This window comes from Balaenoptera physalus (assembly GCF_965194825.1).
Source record: "Balaenoptera physalus genome assembly, chromosome: 6".
In the NCBI taxonomy this organism is placed as follows: domain Eukaryota; kingdom Metazoa; phylum Chordata; class Mammalia; order Artiodactyla; family Balaenopteridae; genus Balaenoptera; species Balaenoptera physalus.
In genome coordinates, this window is record NC_138885.1 from 21,925,145 (window position 1) to 21,944,146 (window position 19,002).

The 19,002-nt window shown below is 44.6% G+C and overlaps 1 protein-coding gene and 1 long non-coding RNA gene across 3 annotated transcripts in view; one reads left to right on the plus strand and one right to left on the minus strand.

The window, feature by feature from the left end:
• The window catches only part of LOC309662762 (uncharacterized protein), a 254,989-nt gene that overhangs the window by 201,491 nt on the left and 34,496 nt on the right, over positions 1–19,002 (plus strand). The gene's annotated exons all lie outside the window — the stretch shown is intronic.
• The window catches only part of LOC309662764, a 75,877-nt gene that overhangs the window by 49,432 nt on the left and 7,443 nt on the right, over positions 1–19,002 (minus strand). For both annotated transcript variants that reach the window (XR_014264932.1, XR_014264933.1), the window contains exon 3: positions 9,192–9,336. This is a non-coding gene — a long non-coding RNA (uncharacterized lncRNA). The remainder of the gene's footprint in view (positions 1–9,191; positions 9,337–19,002) is intronic.

The following is a 19,002-nucleotide window of genomic DNA, read 5'->3' on the forward strand; positions in this document are numbered from 1 at the left end:
AAGGAGGGAAACTCAGGGTGACCCCAGGAGCTGGGACTGAGCCCAGAAGTTACTAAAGTAGGAGAGGGTCTGCTGTGTGGGTGGAGATATGAGCACAGAGCTGGCAAAAGGCTAGCAAGATGACTATTGTTCAAGCCCTGTGTGGAAACTGAGTCACGGCATTTGCCATGAGCCCAGGTACCTCAAGGTGTCAGCAGACCTCTCTGTAGGCACCTGACGAGGCCTTGCCTTCATCAACATTCGGGACCTTGACCTGTCCCTCCCTGTCTGGAGTGACGTTGTCCATGCTCCAAGATTTGCTCAGCCCCACTGGTCACCCTGTGTAGCTCTTCTCTGCAGCCCCCCCCCTGGGACACTACTGGACTCAAGAAAAGGCCAATGGTAGTAGAAGCTCCCCCAACATCTGAGCTTGGGAGTAGAGTTGCCAGATTTAGGAAAACAGACAGGATGTCTGGTTACATTTGCATTTTGGATAATGAAACATAATTTTTTGTGTAAGTGTGCCCCATGTAATAATAATGTACGTATTTTATCTGGCAACCCCACTTGGGGGCAGGAGGGTTGCTAGATGTCTCTAGAGCTAGGCCAATGGTAATAACAACTCATTACATTACTCTTTCATGAGCGTAGATGCTACAAATCTAAAGTAAGAAGATTAATTCCAGTGCCACCCATTGCATGAGGATGAAGTCAGGGTCCCCAAGCTGACGGTAAACTTCTGAGGGGACGATGCTTATTGGTCACATCTGAGGGTTCCATTCCACGTGAGCTGAGTGCTTGGCATCAGCGAAGCTTTGCTGCCTACTTGACTTGAAAGGCCTTGTGCTGACCTGGAGGGAGCACTGGATCGGAAGCCAGGAGACTGGGTGCTGCTTATGGTGTTGCCTTGGACTTGGCCTAGGCACTTGAGCAATTTTCTCTACTTCTCTGGGCCCTGGTTCCTTTAGGTGTAAAATAAGGGGTTTGGATTAGAATTTATGGTTTTCAATTTGTGCTCTTTAGGAAAGAGAGAGGGTCCAAACAGGTAGGACCAGAGCTGTGTTGCCTGCTTGGAGCAGATTGCCAGCAGCGGCCCGGTATGACATGTAGTCATCCTTCTACTAACAGTCAATGAACATGTCTATTGTTTTCCCCTTTCCTCATTGAATGGATTTGGGGAAGTCCATTTTCCTGTGGTTCTTCTCCCAAGAGGTCCTCAGGGACCTCCAGGGCTGCCACCCTGTCCCAGGACATCAGCCTGGTTACCACAGTCAGGTCAGTCTGCCCAAGGCCCCACCATCCACTGCCATCAGGGTTGTCACGATGCCACTGCTGAGCCCAGGCCGTCCTGCTCAGCCGCAGGCTCATTGCCACTCCTACTACCCTGGCCCCAGACCTCAAGGAAGAACCAGCCCCTCTAGATCTGCTCCAAGCCCAGACACAGGCCCCTCCCTCCCCTCCTGAAGTCCAACTGGGGCGCCCTCCATGACCCAGACTAGTGATTCACAGCCCATTGTCCGTGTCTCAGGCATTTACTCTTAAATCACCCCACTGGGGCTAGGGACTGGGGAGGGCTGACGGTCCAGCGTGAATTTCTCTCTAGGAAAAGCCATTTTTCTTCTGGTTTCAGGTGCACAGTGCAGCTTGGGAGATCATTTTACATTTCTTTCTGTAGCACATACATGCAAGTGTGAGAAGCCCTCACAGTTTCCTCCTAGGATGATGGGTAGGGACTAGTCCCTTTCATTGATAGAATTGAAAGGCCCAGGAACTTCCCCAAATAAAGGGAGTGGGCTCTAAAGGAAATGACAACCTCTGCATCTAGAAATCAAAACTACAGGCCTCCTTCCAAATTACAATTCCCTCACTGAAGTAAAAAAATAAATCCAAAATCTCTCTTCACCTACTCTACTACATAGCAACTATCCTTCTATGTTAGGCTTCTTTTCAGTAAAGTTTTTTAAAAGTTTGAAAAGCATTAGAGGCTTAAACTGTAGTAGAGGAGGGAAGAGTAATTCGAAACGGAATTGGAGGCCTTAGGATGGGGGTCCATTGAATGGTATCAGAAGCCAGCTGTGGGAAATGTGAGGGCCTGGCGATTGTGGGGGCAGGGCTTGGGACATCTGAAAGGCTTCTTGGGAGGAGATAGAAGGTAAGCCAGGCCTCAAAGGATGACTCTGCTTTGAAAAAACAGAAGGCAGAACATTTGAGCACAAAGTCCTGACATGTGATGAATCGGAGGTGCAAGTGAGCATGTTGCGTTTGTGGGAAGGTGAGGGAACCCAGAGAGTGGTACCAGCTGTCCTCACTTCCTTTAACTAACTGGGATAGAAGGAGGGTTCATCTGTATGGCAACTCAGGTCAACTAGGAGTGGCTGCCTGGAGTGCTGTGCTGAGAACTGTATTAAGGCCACAATACTCGGCAGGGGAGAGTGCCATCATTGATTAGTGATATCTGCCACAGATGCAGGATGTCAAAGTCTGTGACTCTGACTAATATCTTGTTACACCTCTGACGAGTACTCAAGCCTAGCTGTACCAACTGCCCACTGTTGCTTTTCAAGCTGCTCATAGAAGCCAGGGTCCTTGTCTTTGCTGCCGGGTTATAGGAGAGAGCAGTTTTTTCAACTGGGCACAGATACCTTTGGTTCAAGAGAAGACATTGAAAGTACTGAAGGGTGGAAGAGAACAGGGGAAATTCTGCCTGTGGACACTTGCTAATACTTATGTAAGCATACTGTTACCTAATGTGGGGCACTGGTCCTCTATTGCTTCATGTACCCAAGCCTTATCTCCCTATCAAGGTTGGTTGTAAGGCCCTTGAGGTCAGGGACTGTACTTTCTTTTTCTCAGGGGTTAGAGAGACAGGAACTGGGTTTGTGCTCTTTGTGTCTCTATGGTGATTTTGCATATGGTGGACGTGGTGTCCTTCAGAGTGTTAGAGGCGTAAAAGATGACTGTTAAAATGCTTTGAGAGTCCTGCTAATGGCTTGTCTGCTTTAAAGACAAAATGGAAAAGGGGCGTGGAAGGCGAAGATCACGAAGTTGAGCTGCGGTGCTTGAGTCTGCACAATTGGCAGAACATCACAATGTGCCATTCACATCCCTCCCTCCCAGTCTTTTCTTAGGCCTGAGCCTCCTTTCAATTCACACGATCCTCCCTTGAGAGTGGAGGAGGATTGTGTGGGGACAAAGAGAGGATTGACTGGATGGGGCACCTTCATAAATATTTTCCCTGGAGCCTGCAGAATGGCATTTTTTCTGTTTGCACTGAAGTTGTCCAACGGGTATTTCCAAAGGAGGGATTTCTGGAAAATTGGAGGCCCGAGGGTGACTTTTCAGGAAATAGGCTCTTATCTTTGATCCATTTAAAAAATTACACACTGGTAGAAAGATTGCATCACTGAAGCAACAGAGTAACCTGGCACTCGTGATGAGAAGTGTGGAGGGCGATTCTGCATCACGGCATTCATGATGAAGCCATGTGGTACCACTGACCATTGTGGAAGGAGCAGGGGGCTGCCAAAGGCACATCAGTCACAGAGAGCGAGTCAATTAGACTTACAGAGTATAAAATGGAAAACCAGGTTAGCCCAAGTGCAAATGCTTTGTAAAATGAGGAAATAGTTTTAGAAGTTTGTATACCTTAAAATTAGATGGGTGGTGACATCTATAGAATATTTATAGATATCATTATGTGGACTTTGAGTTTGCCTGCAGCTTCTTAAACGATCAATATTTAAATCTTTGATGGAAGAGCATTATGGCAAATAAGAGTAGGAAAACACTCTTTACTTCCAGATTTTGCATTAGAGCTGTTTTCCCAGGAGGGTTGGGAGTTGACAAGAGGGCTTGGGCAGGTCTTCCTGCTGTAGGAATTTAGAGCTTAAGGGAACACTATCGCAGGAGCTGCTCCCACCTGCTTTGGTTTCCAGATGAGAACCGTGAGACCTAAATGGCTAAATGGCTTGTTCACGTGCTTCAGTACTGGCCAGATGAGGCTCAGGACTCAGGGTTTCTGCCTCTAGGTCTGGGGTCTGTCCACCCCACCTCCTGGACCTTCTGGCAGACAGGAGCTCAGCTGGCTTTTTCTGAGTCTAGAATGGAGCCCTTGCCACCGTTCTGCTCTGAAACGTAATCCTGCCAAGCTCGAGTTGCCCCGCCATCTACATAAGGAGGACAGCATCAGGCAACTAGCTCACCTTGAAGGAGAGTCAAGCATGGAAAAAGAGAACATGCCTAAAATCAGTCTCAGGCTCACTGAAGGAAAGGTGACAAATAACGTGGAAGCCCAACAGTGTTAGTAGCAGCATGGGGGTTAAGCATGTGGCCTCTGGGCAGGTCTTTTAACCTCTTTGTGCCTCAGTTTCCTTATCTATAAATTGGTGTTAATAACAGTACTGTATCTACCTTATTGGGCTTTCAAACACACACACACACACACACACACACACACATACTTTATAGTCCTTATGATGGTGCCTAGTACATATTAAGCACATGGGGACACTTGCTAATGCTTATGTAAGCTTGTTGTTACCTAACATGGGGCACTGGTCCTGCTTTGCCTCATGTACCCAAGATTTATCTCTCTATCAATGTTGTTAGTCCCTTGAGGTCAGGGACTATGCTCTCTTTATCTTAAAAAGTTAGATGGAAACTGGGTTGGCTATTATCATATGAGTTGTAATATGTCTTTTCAGATGGTTTTGGTTGTTGTAGCTGTGTTCAACCTCAACAGTTGGGCAACTATCCTATTATACACAGTAGCTCACTTAACGCCTCTGATGTCCATATGACCGAGGTATTACAACCACTCCCTGCAGGGGTGCTGTCGGGGGCCCTCTCCTCGTCCCTCAGCCTGGGCCATCCATCTCTCTCATGAGGGCTTCCCACATCAAGTGCTTGCTGAGTCTCCCAGCTTTTCTTCTTTAGGGTTTTCTCCTAAACCACAGAGGTCTGTTAAACCAGGAAATGCAGGAGAGTACATGCTTCCTTGACCGATGAAGGACAAGCGCCTCCTGCCTTTCTGAGGCTTAGCACTGAGGTGCTTTCTACACTAGGACCTGTCAATTTTGAACCACCCAGTGATCTAATTAAAATGCAAATTCTGGTTCAGGCGGTCTGGGTTAGGACAAGATTCTGCTTTTCTCACCTGCTCCGAGGTGATGCTGATGCTGCCGGCCGTGGACCACAATTACAGGGGGAAGTCTCTACAGGGTTTCCTTTGAAAGTCCCTAAGGGGTTAAAACTAGAATTGCCCACGGCAAGACCCAGCTCAGTAGCATGCTCTTATTGGTCTTCCCTCCTTCCTTGTCTCACCACCTGTCTCTGGCTCCCTAGGGTCACCTTCCAAATAAACCAACTGTTCTGCACCCAAGTTCTTGCTTTAACTTGGGAGCACCCACGGAAGACACTGTCCTTTACAGATGACCCTCAGTGATGCAGGTCACACACAGTTACTACAGAGGTGGGGCTTCAGTCTGACCCTGATCCCCAAGCTCTTTGTACTATACCCCTATACCTTTGTACCATACTGCCTCTCTAGTACCTCTCTAGTAGTCTGTGACTGCCTTGAGTTTTGAGTTCAGCTGAAGATAACTGAAAACCCAAATAACAATGGCTCAAACATCATAGGAATTCTTTTCTCTTGTGTAAGGAGAAATCCTTAGATATTGAGTGGATGATGTTCATTTGGGCTCAGAAATTTTAAGCTGAGAGTGCTATGAATCTCTTGGCATTTCCCTAATGGTTGCAAAAGAGCTGCCACATCTCCTGCCACCATGTCTGCATTTCAGGAAGGAGGATGAGGAAGACTGAAGGGCAAAAGGGTACATGCCGGCTGACAATACCCTTTCCCCCCCTTTTAGGAACTTTCTTTGAAGCCCTACCTAAAAACTTCCACATATATTTCGAAGTTTAGAACTTTCATGTGGCCACTGCAGTTAACAGAAACTTTGAAAAAAATGTAGTTTTTCTGAAAAATTGGTATGTTGCTGCCAACAACACAATCAACTCTAACTCTAGCAAGTCACTCCCCTGGGAAATTAATTGAGGGTTTCAGGAGTTCTTTTTGAAGGGCTTTAATGTGATTTTTCCAGAGCTCTCTGGGTCAAGTTGGGGGCAGGGATGGAGGTGGTGGTGGCAGAGGAGTAGGGCATTGTGTCCTTGCTCTAGGCATTTCACTCCCTGGTACCGTACAAGGGTGAGATCTGGTCTGGAGGATTTTGGCAGGTGGGAATATGGTGGGGCTTTAACTCCAGACTGGGTTGGCTTTCTCCCGAAGTATAAGAACTCAAATACAGTTCACAACCCCTGGGACTAATTCTTCCCAAAGACCCCCATCTGGTCAACAGGAGAAATTCATATTCTTCCTATCAACAAAACTTTAACCCTAATTCTAGTGGCCTAATAACCCTCATAATAACCCTGGGTTATGCCTCAATGCTCTCTAACATTGACTCACTGAGACAGACAGCTAGTTCAAATCAATTCTCCCTGATCCGTAGTTTCTCATCTCCCCACTCCTCCCAGCATATTCTTCTATCATGCTCCACGTCTCAACCAGGCAGGTATTAGGTTATTTAAGCAGGTATCTTTCCCACTGGCTTGTGAGCATCTGCACTACTGTGTCTTAATTCTTATCCTTTCAAATGCCTAGAACAGTCAGTATAATACCGAGATAGCAGTTATTTAACCCAGATCCCCTTTCTCCTGGAACTTGGAGCCTTTTTCTCAAAGCAGGGACTACAGATGTTTGTTGAATTGAATTAGTTATTCAAAGAATGGTAAAAATTTAAATATAGAAGGGTTCTTAGAGGTGTTTTTCTTCTGGGCTTTGAGATCAGGCAGCTCAGCTCTACCACTTAAATTCACTGTGTAAATTTAGGCAAATCAATTCACCTCTCTTTCCTCAGTTTTCACACCTATAAAACGGAGCTAATAATAATAATGAGAGTGTTTTGAGTACTTATTATGTGCCAGGTGCTGTTCTAAGAACTATACCCTTATTAACTCATTTAAATTCTTATCATTGAGTTCTCTCAAGGTATAAGTGAATTAGTACATGAAAAATACTTAGCATGGCATTCATATATGTTATTGTTATTATAATCACTTATAATAGCAATTGTTATTATAATCACTTATATTTATATTATAAAAGCAATTGTTATTATAATCACTTCTCAATTCTCGCCCAAAATTAATGTTTGGGTTTGAGATCTGTTTACAGTATCTTTTTTTCTTCTCCTCCCCCTTCTGCCTTCTTCACCTCCTTCTCCTCCTCTTCCTCCTTCTCCTCCTCCTTTTTTTAAATTCAGAGCAGTATTTGACTATCTTCTAGGCTTCGAGCACCTCTGCCCATCACTATGTTTCGGCTACCCATATCGATTCTTCCGGGCTGCTTACTTCAAATTGCCCTCTTATTCTTCATCCCTCTCCTTCTCTAAAACCATTTTCCTCTCTTGGTGGTGGAGACAAAAAAAGGAGTGGATTTTCCAGGCTTTTCAGTGATTTCTAAATGTTAAAGTCTATCTACACAGCCTTACTGACAGTATCTTTTCTTTTCATGCCACCAAAAAAAAAAAAAAAAAAAAAGGAAGAAAGAAAACCATAAGTGATGAGAGTAAGAGAGAAGATGGCCATCGTTGTAATATGTTATATCTAAAATGTTTTACAGTTTACAAAGCCCTTGCACCTACATCTTCTTGATCCTTCCAACAACTGCAGATGGTCCTCGTTGGAATCCTTGTGATACAATGGGCTAGTAAGATTCAAAGTGGGTTTCAAAAATAGGACAACTGCCTTATATGGTCGTCTGGTGGAGTCTTAGTTCAGACCCTGTGACAAGCTTAAACATGGCTGCTGTGGGTTAGGGAAGGCAGACTGTGTCCTGAATGATGAGCTTCCTGAGGGAAGGGATGATGTCCCACATGGAGCATCCCTAAGGCTCAGGTCAATAAATGCTTGCTGGACGAAAAAGTGACTAAATGGTGAGCAAGAAGTTTAACATTCCATTGTTTGAATGACCACAACCCAAATTATTCAAAGTTTAAAAGTTTAAACCTATTTAGTTTTCTATGAGTTGTCTATTATAGAGATAATCAACTTCAGACTTGGAGATTCTCAGGTCTCCCTCTTCAGGGCCTTGAGGTCTCTATGTTAGGGCGGGAAGAGATGGTTTTAGGTGAAGGACGCCTTGGTTGGGGTCTGAAAATCTGGATGCCCTTTTCAAACTGTGCTTACAAAGGACTTATCAGGAAAGAATTCCTGCCTATGAAACACTGGAATGGGGACCATTGAAGGAGACAAATGAAGCAACAGAGCCAAGAATCTCCACGCAGGGGATGGACCTCCTGGTTGGTCACCATTGGAGTTCTTTCCTTGTGTATTTTTTCACATTTGACCTGGTTTCCTGGGCAGCCTCCTAATGGCTCTTACATTTTTGGGGGGGGGGGACACAGATAAAGGGGAAACTGAGGGTTCTGGGACCCTTTTGAAATTCTGATGACGGTTATGCACTCCCTCTAGAAAATGCACATGCCCACATACAGATAACTTTCCTCCCTAAATCAGAGGACCTGGTTACATACTTCCTGTCTCTCACCACACTTCCCAGAAAAAGGGATTAACTGTCCTGGTTTATAAGTATTCCTAATGTGCCCCACTGTTCCCAGCTTTGTCCTCTTTCTGAGAGCAATTGTCACCCCATTGCCCAAATCACTCTTTGTGCTCTCTGGGGCTGTCTTCAGGTCAGCACTTTTGTAGTGAGCTCTGACAGCTGCTGGGGAAGGCAGGATGATCCTATCTCCAGGCTCCATTATCTAGGAAGCACCTATTGATTGCCTGCTCTCCACACAACCGAACCTAGTCCTTAGCTTGGGCTACATCTCTGGAAACATAAAGAAGGAAGGTGTGGCTGATGCTGGGAGAATTTGCTGAGGGAATTAAAAAAGTCAGCTGTGATATATGGAGTGGGGGGTGTGCAGAAGCAGGGGGTGTGTGTGAGAGGGAGAGATGAATTATATCGTGATTGATGGATGATGACATCACCATGTTCTTTCTCGAATTGTCCTTGTAAGAGATGATTAATCAAAGGTACTTGAGTTCCATCAGACTCTTCCCTCCCCTGGCCCTCATTTTAATTCTGCCATACTGATCTCCCAGGTTACTTTGCTCATGTTGATTCCCAGAAATGAGTATTTTTTTACCAGTAGAGATGAGGCATGAAGTAAACTTTTGTTGCGTCTCTTCTGCTGGGTCTGTTGTATAAGGTTGCCCAGATGGGCACTTTCCTTCCTGAGCTATTGACTGGCTGCCTTTGACACAGTCTCAGTGATTTCGGATTTCCTGTAGCTGAAAAAGAAATAAAGAAAGAAGAGTCATTCGTTGGGGGCCTTCCTCAGAGACACTTGGGGACGTCCCCTGAGTTCACTGTTCCTACTCTTGTTTATCTTTATAAAAATAACATGAAGACTTGTAGGACGCATCAATGGACCCACCCACATTTGTAATGAAAGCTTATTTCTAGTGAAAATCATCATACTAAAATTGTCACTCAAGCAGTGCTTACTAGGATCTACCACAAGGCTCTGTGTTTATTTTAAGGAAACAAGCTGTCGAAAATATTCGCTATTAGTTTTTTATGCTGTGCGAAGGGCTCTTGGAGTGTTCTACAAATGTTCCCTTGCTTCTTTCTTCCTACCCATCTTCCAGATGCTGGAGGGCCCAAGAGCCCCTCTGATTTACGTATAACCTCTAAACTTGAACTACCTCTTTGTGCTGGTGGATCTCTTTAGAGCCTACACCTCTAACTCTGCATCTCAGGAGCATTTTCCTTTTCCCAGCATGTTTTTCAGTTCACTTGCTTGCCTCAAAGACAAGTTAGTCAGCCACTTTGAATTGTACTTCGCTATCATACCATGGTAGGAATATCACATTTCTAATTTCTAGTTTTGTTTTTTTTTTTGCTAGTGTTACCTCAATACCCAAAATGGTCTCTAAGGTTTATTGAACCACCCAGGGTCAGAAATATGAGCTCGGCTCTTTGCTGGGCTTGACCTATTGACCCAGGAGAGCAGCTGGTGTGGTTCCTACAGCTGCCCTAAGCTCATGGAGCCTTTTACCCAGAGGAGCTCCCTTTGATGGACTTCTCTGGGAGGAGGGCTATTCCTGAATGAATTCCCCTCTGAAGGCTCTCCTAGGCCTGGCAGAGAAAACAATGTGAAGGAGACAAACAGAGCTGAAGGATGACTTGACAAGGACAACACAACAACAATGAGGAAGAGTGCTTTGAAGTGACACGAACCCCTGAACTTTAGTAGTGATTCTACCCCAACTAGAGGGAGAAGATGGAGGAGCGCGAACTCTTCGGGTTATGGGGGAAAGACAGCTTCCCTCAAGGCACACAGCAGAGGAGAGGTTAGCACACTTGGGCTTGGCTGACTGTGGGCCTTTGTTCGGAATTACCCAGTGAATGCCAGTTGTCCCGCAACTCGGAGCCCTCGCCCCCCAACACACACACACACACACACACACACACACACACACACACACACACACACACTGAGATCCTCTGAGCTCTATTCAAATGTCCACTGTCCACTAAAGCCCTTATCTACGGATCACATTGTGCTTTCATCTGCTTCCCTGGCTACTGAGCTCCTCCAAGATAAGGACCCCTCCCTACTCCCTCTGAATCCCCAGGGCCTGGCCTAATGTGGAGCCCAATAAACATTGGTTAAATGCTGCCGTTGCATCCCATACCCACTGCCATCCAATACTCTCTCGCAGTACTGTTGAATCTCTTTACTTCTCTGCTTCTGCTGCTCTGTGAGAACGTAGGAGACCAGGGACCATTTCTCAATGCCTGTGTGTTCCCAAGACCTAGGGGAGTTGCCTGGGCCTAGGAGACTAAACACAAGGTAGTGTTTGCAGAGTGTATATGAGGCATAGACTGAACAGGGTGCTGGCCCTGGCTCTTCCACCCACCATGGCTGACATCTGAGGGGAATGCCCCTATTGCCCTGGGCCTATAAAATCACCTTTACTGTTCTAGAAGATTCTATAAAAGGTTGAAATTCAGGAAGCTATTATAGATATCCCTGGTGGGGTGAACTGTACAAATAGGTAAGAGTTAGAAGGCCTGGGTTCTGGTTCTGAACTAATTGGCCATGTGGCCTTGGGTAAGCCATAGAACATGGGGCAATAATATGATATCTACATCATAGAGTTTTTAAAATATTTCTATTGACTCTTCTAAAGAAATGGGGAAGTAATATGTGCTTGAGATAAGAAGTAATACATGATAGAAGAAAATAGAGTGAAATACCAGCTTTCCCTCCTCCTACCCCTGATCAATCTCTCTGACACCCAGGCTACCTGCCACTCATCGGGATCTTTTGGGGATCTGGTGAGAGCACGACTTAGCATGGAAATGAAGTGATGTGTAAATGTATGATGCTCACACAGATGCCAAGTATTGTTATCACTACTGCTGTTAGTAGTAGTATTGGTAGTTTGAGACGCAGGATTTGTATTTGAGAATTCCAAAGCGAACTAGTTGGGAGGTAGGGTAAGTGTTAAATAGCAAGGCTGCCTACAACAGCAATAATGTGAATCCCCAGATTGGTTTAAAATTATCTACCGCTAAACCCTTCCAGGTCAGGAAGCAAGAGGAATTGGTGGCAATTCAGTGTGGGAGTCAGAAGGCCTGCGGCAGACCTCACTGTGCCACTCCACAGCATGGCACCTCTGGGAAGTGCCTTGACCTCTGAGTCCAGCTTTCTACTTTTGTAAAATGGAGGTAGTGAAAATATTCTCTTCAGAGCACTGAGATAGGGATTAAATGAGTGAGGATACCTGAAGCACTTAGCACAGGGGCTGATATACAGTGAGTGCTCAATAAGTATGAGCTTATGATTAGTGAATCCCTGAATAGATGGCCATAGGAGAGCTGCCCAGAAAGATCTTTGCCTGTTGGATCTACTTTTAAACTGTGCTGGGATTCGGTGCCTTCTGATGGTTCAGTAAATATTCAGAAGAAGAGATTCCAGGTTTCTTGCAGTTGAAAACAGCCCTCCCTGGATCAATAAGGATCCCACTGGCATTTTCCATTTTCTGTACTTGATCATCTCGCCCTCCTGCACAAGTTATCACTGTGCATCATTGCAAGTGTGAAACCCAATGAGAATTCACTTCTTCAGCAAACGTACCCAGAACTTGCTCTGGGGAGAGTCATTGGCCAACTTGCAAGACGGCCTCTTCTATTTTTATTTTTCATTAAAAAGAGAAAGAAATTAAATTGACAAGTGGATAATGCCATATATCAGTGTGATGCTATTCCTAATTAATTTATTGGCTTTGGTTCATACAACGGGGGGTTTCTTATTAAAATGTTCAGCTTGGAGGCATGCCTTCTGCTCCTTGAATTTCCCATTAGGTTTACAGGTGAGACTGTTGCCCTGACTGATGTTTGCTGGGAAAGGCTTTCTGCCTTTTATCTGCTTTCTGTCAATCTCCCTGCTGTCAAACTTGTTCTTGAAATCTCAACTTTCCCCACTGTAATTTATTTTATTTTATTTTATTTTATTTTTTAACATCCTTATTGGAGTATAATCGCTTTACGATGGTGTGTTAGTTTCTGCTGTATCACGAAGTGAATCAGCTATATGCATACATATATCCCCACATCCCCTCCCTCTTGCATCTCCCTCCCACCCTCCCTATCCCACCCCTCTAGGTGGTCACAAAGCACCGAGCTGATCTCCCTGTGCTATGTGGCTGCTTCCCACTAGCTGTCTGTTTTACATTTGGTAGTGTGTATATGTCCATGCCACTCTCTCACTTTGTCCCAGCTTACCCTGCCCCCTCCCGGTGTCCGTCCTCAAGTCCATTCTCTACGTCTGCGTCTTTTTTCCTGTCCTGCCCCTAGGTTCTTCAGAACCTTTTTTTCCCCTCTTTTAGATTCTATATATATATGTTAGCATACGGTATTTGTTTTTCTCTTTCTGACTTTCTTCACTCTGTATGACAGACTCTAGGTCCATCCACCTCACTACAAATAACTCAATTTCATTCCTTTTTATGGCTGAGTAATATTCCATTGTATATATGTGCCACATCTCCTTTATCCATTCATCTGTCAATGGACACTTAGGTTGCTTCCATGTCCTGGCTATTATAAATAGTGCTGCAATGAACATTCTCCCCACTGTAGTTTAATGAAGTTTCTTTCCCTTTCAGTTTAGCTGTCGGGGAGCATGGTCTTTGCCTAGAATTCAGGCCTGGGGGCAGTTCAGAAAGATAGCAGGGGAGGGGCAGACTCTGCACCCCTCAGCACGCCCTGGCAGGAGTCCTGTGATGTGACATTCCAAGGACATCCCAAGGACACTGGGTGTTTGCTTATTCTTGGTTTCCAGGCTTCAGTGAGGGTTATTATCACCTGTGGGCTTCTCTTGGCCTCCCATCAGTTCTGCCTGATGCCCATACCTTTGAAGTCTGTTTTGACACACAGCATGTGTCTGGGAACCCTGAAAATGTTGGCTTGACCTAACAGGGCCCACCCCTTCTTTTCTGGCAAAACAGGACCTGCCAGAACACAAGGGCTGGAGGCCTTCGGACTGTCTCAGCACTGTCAAAGCTGAGATTCCAAATGGCAGTCTTGGCTGTGGCTTCCTCCCCAGTTTCTCTTTCTTGAGAATCTGTGCTCTTTGCGTAACAGTTAAGGGCCCGTTGGTTGCCTGCCTTCACAGTCCGGTCTGTGGAAATTTGAAATCAGCTGTGAGGTGTGCTCCTTCTAAGGAATAAGGAACAGAGCCCAGAAACCCAGCTTTACAATTGCTGTGGCTTGTGGTGAACATTTGGACTTGTTGGACAGGGATGCAGGTGAGAACTTGGAGAGGGGCCTGTTTAGGATGTTAATCTGCATTTCCTGGAAGGCTAAGCACGGAAGCCTTAGAAAACAGCCCGGGTTGAGACTTGAATGACAAACAGGTGCCGGCTTCAAGCCTTCCCCACAGCTGCCCTGGGACAACACCCAAAGGAACTGGCATTAAAATAGGCAGCTTAGGCAGTGCTCTCCCACCTTGGGGGATGGTCACAGGCCCCCTTTGGAAAATGGGTGAAAGCTCTGGATGGGTTCCCAGGAATGTTCATCAGCCCACTCAACGCTTTGCGTGACAGATTTATTTCCATCTTGGGGAGTCCCCCTGGACTGAAGTGTCTAGGGTTATCATGTCTTGAACACAAAATGCAGGACACAGGTCGTTTCCTTGCCTCTGACACAGTCTCCGCTCTCCTGCGGACCGCCGCATCTGCACTGTGAGCAGTCTTGGTTAAACCCCGAAGCCAAATGGTCATCAGATGCAGGCAGCACCTGGGCACTTGGCACTGAGGAAAACTTCATACAGCCATAAACATTTTATGTGGGTCTTTACCACTGTTATTTGATTAAGTGTCACATTACCATACACCAGGAGAGCTGTACTGTGCAGCTGGGTGACAGATGGATGACCAGCAACAGAAAGAGACCATGAGGGGTTCAGTGTGTCTGAAAGAGCACCAGCTTGGAAAGTGGGCAGATGAGGGCTTGAACCTTGGCTCTGTCCTGTAAGTGACTTGACCTCTCAGAACCTTACTTTCTTCACCTGCAAAATGGGATCCATTTAATAGAAACTCCAGCAGGTGAAGATTCATTAAATGAGGTGTAGAGTTCCTACCTGGAGCTTGCCACTAGAGTTTACATGGGAGTGCCTGACTTGCATGGGGCCTGTGACTCATGGTTCTTGTGTTGTGCCAGCTTAGATGTCACTCCTGGCATAGAACTGGCATTTCTGCTTCATGTAGCTCATTCACAGGTTTGTTTTTCCTTATTTGAGTTTCCCAGTTTCATATTCAAGGTTTGGCAATGCTGAGAAAATGCTGGCCTCCCTATATGAAGAGGATTTTGTGAATCCACTGGGGAAACGTGGGTTGGTAGACAACAGAGGTGGGTGTGTGGGTCCATCCCCTAGTTCTTTCCTGGAGATCGCTGTGATCAGACCCCTCCTGTCCAAGGGAGGCGGCTGGCTGTGCTGAAAGGTTCTATGTGACAGGAACTGGTAAAACCAGCAGACCTATGTAGGGATGGAAACTTGGCCTTGCTGTTTTCATGTGTTCAGCAACTGAGTTTGAGGTATAAGGGCACAACTCAGGAAATCCCCATTTCCAAGTATTTTTTCCTGTTCTGTGGATTCAGATACAAAGGTCAAAAGAAATTCAGAAGGGAAAATGAAATTCATAAACAGATAAATTAAAGGGTTGGATTTACATTTTATCTCTCTATCTATCTGTTATGAATAATAATAAAGGATCTGTGTGTCTAGAAGGATGGTTATTTATATACATCCCTTATCATGGAGGAAAAAAACCACTGTTTGTTGAGTCATCGTTCATTGAGATGTGAACCTCCTTTGTCTCCATCCAACCATTGTTCATTCATTCATCATCTGTCCGTCCATCCATCTGTTCTTCCATCCATCCATCCATCCATCCATCCATCCATCCATCCATCCATGCATCCATCCATCTGAATCTACTATAGTCAAGGTACTGAAAGTTTGTAAGTACCATAGTTGTCTTTTTTGTGGAGCCAGGTTAGGTTAGTGCTTAAGTTCTTTGATTTTAGAGTCCAACAGACTGCTTTGGGTTTATAATCCTACTCTTCATTCGCTAACTGAGGAAATGTCAGTACGTTGCCTACCTATTGAAGCACCAGTTTCCTCATCAGAAAAATGAGGGTAAGAATATCCTCTTGTGAAGAGCCAATGAAATAATATATGTGCAGCGTTTTGCCTTGGTTGGGGCATGAATGAAATTCTTATAAAAGAGTAACTGACACAATATGTGACTATAGTACATGCTCATTAAATAGACTACAACTGCATAGTGAAGAAAGAGCACCTCTGAAATGCTTAAATATTATTTAGCTTGCAAAAATTCAATGTAGGTGCAAATTTTAAGCACATACCTCATGTGCAGGCAAATGACTATTCATGCTTTGTGAGTGTGTGTGTGTGTGTGTGTGTGTGTGTGTGTGTAAATCAAGGAATATATACCTTATGGGGCAAGATTTACCTATGTGTTTATGGTGATAAATTCTATATCCGTTTAGATTCTCATGTGGGAAATTTAGAAGGTAATGCCTTCCTCCCCAACACCAGTTTTATAATATATGAGGCCTTTGGAAATATATATTTCAGTTGTATGGTCTTTGCTATGCATAGTTCCTTATGTTGTTCCTGGTTGTACCATTCCTTGCAAAGAACTTTGTCTTCTGTGCATGGAATGCCAATGATTATAGGTATTAACAATTCCTTGCTCCTCGTTATTAGTTGGGTATTCTTTCTCAATATCCTTATTTCTCAAATATCCTTATTCGTATTATGGTTTTATTCAGACTCCCCACATGCATCTTATAAAGTAATTTAGAAAACCCTCAGTATTCAGGCAAATGAGAAAAAGGAGATTTAACTTTCAGGAAATAAGGGGAAAATTTTAATTTCTTGATAAAGGAGACTCTGGAAGAGGCTCTGTCTTCAGTCAAAACTGATTTGTCCTGGTGTAATTGTTGCTGGAGGGAAGGTCCCGACTCTCATACCAAACATTTCCCATTTATTCTTACCAGCTTGGTTCTGACAGATATTTTATCTCAAGTGTCTTTACAGCAAATCCTAAAGGCATATCTAGAGGATTATTTAATAATATCTGGAAGCACAGACAAAAGAGATGACACAGGAAATAAAGCAAAGCAAGGGAACAGAACAAGCCCAGGACAGGGCATCCCAGACCCTTATGAGGAGTGGATAATGGTGCTTTTAGCCCAACTGTGGGGAAGGGGATTAGGAGAAACAGCGAGGGAAACAGACCACCCAGGCTGAGATGTGTTCATTCTTGTTTCACAATTTGAAGTGGAATGGAAATCCAAATTAATTTCTCAGGAGAGCATCAACTCCTTTGTGTAAGGCAACAAACAGCGGGTCGGATGTGCCACATAAAACCCAATAGCAGCGACTTGATTCTGTGCCGAGGTTCCCAGCATGGGAATGCCACCTCCCCAGCTCCACAGCATGTTGATGAGAGGCAGAGCCAAAGACCAGGGAGCCTGGGGATGGCATCTACTGGAGTCTGTCTTTTCGGCCTCACTGATCAAAGTCACCCGGCCATGTCCTTTTAAGTCACGGATAAGATGGAAAAGGGCCAGAGTTCAGGCTGAGGCAAATACGGCTGCGTTGGAAGGTGTCTCATTGGCAACGTTAAGGAATAGCAATTCCTCTGATATTCAATGTGCAGGTGAAGATCAAGAGGATATTGGGAATGTGTGCAAGGAGCCGTATGCCAGAATGTTCACACAAAAACATTGGGATTAACTTAAATGTCCATTAGGAGGAGACTGGATAAGTGAATTGGGCTGCATTGATGCAATGGAATAATAGACAGTGATGACAAAAGAATAACTAGAGCTAAAATATTCACATGAATGATGTTCAACTTTACAATGCTGAGCCAAGGAGCACGCTGAAGAAAATATGTGGTACAAAACTATGAATATAAAGGTCAAGAAAATGTAAAACAACGCTATATATTATGTTTGGATATTTACATATGTTGTAAAGATGTTTAAAAATTCATGGGAATAAGAAAAACCTTATTTAGTTTAGTGATTATCTGTGGGTAAGTGGGGAGGGGGAATATCACCAGGGAGGAAGGGGGATACATAAGATATCAGTTATATTGATGTCTTATCCCTTAAGGTGGGCAGTCAGTACACAAGTGTTTTGTTATATTACTGTTTACAGTTTTTAGGTAAGTCTGAAATATTTCATGATAACATATGCACCTCCTTCCTATGCACACAGAATGTATGGAGAATCGAGGGAAGCTTTGCTCAGGGAGGAAAATGGGTATGGGAGTGTGACAGAGAGAGAAAGTGGTGCTGTGTTTTGCAAGAGTAGGTGCTTTAGCCATGTTTGCTGAATGAATGAAGGCAAGGAAGGAAAGAAAACAGAGTCAGAAAGTAATAGAGATGGTGAATGAGATGAAAGGGGTCTGGAGAGAAGCAAGTTTGGAGCCAGTGATGTGTGGAAAATAGCAGCACATGCAATAAAGCAAAGCAGGAAGATCAGCGAGTTGGAGGGATGCTGGGATCCTGCTGTGAAAACCAGCCAAATGCCCTGCTTCCTCGGCTCCAAAGGTTGGAAAGAGCTCTCACTGAGTTGGGAATCCTGCTGCCAGAAGGTCATCCTCTAGTGCTGCCCATTGTAATACCTTAGATGGTTTCTTAAGAAAGTATTCTTGCAAAGAGAAAGGGAGAAAGAAAATCCATTTGAGTTTGTCCCTATAAGAAAGTAATGAAAAGATGATGTTGTGATGAACGATCTGCTATGTATTAATGATGGGTGCATGATGGGTTTTTGGGAGCCGCACCATATGTCTTCATTATTATTATTTCTTTGCTGGAGTGATTTATTCTTCTGGACTCTGAGAACACAAGTTGGGCTTTTAGAGTTTGCAGGCAGAAAAATGTTCATTTTTTTTACCCTACTTAAAACCGGTTACTCAACAAAGTCCACTGTGTTTTGAACTCCTTTGATGTTGCTCAGTAGACGCTGCGAATGTATCAGACAAATTCATTTTTAACGGCTTGCGGAGGGCTTTGTGATTATCATCTAGTTGTTGTTCTAACCATTTGGATAGACCTTTGCTGAACAATGTGGAATTAATCAGGCGGAACAGAGCCCAGCTCTCTCCACTCCTTTTGTCAGGATGGAGTGAGCCCTGGACTCAAAGTACGTCAAATTCTGGGGCTGCTGAGGTTTCTGCCTGGGCTTCCTTTCTGTTATTTAATTTTCAAATTACTTTTAGTTTGCCTTCTTCCTCCTCCCTTGCCTAGAGCCTTCATGGCTCAAACTATTAAAGGTAGTTTCGAGGAAGGAAATGCAAAATAGCAAGAAATAGTTCTGCTTGCTAATGGCCCAGGCCCTT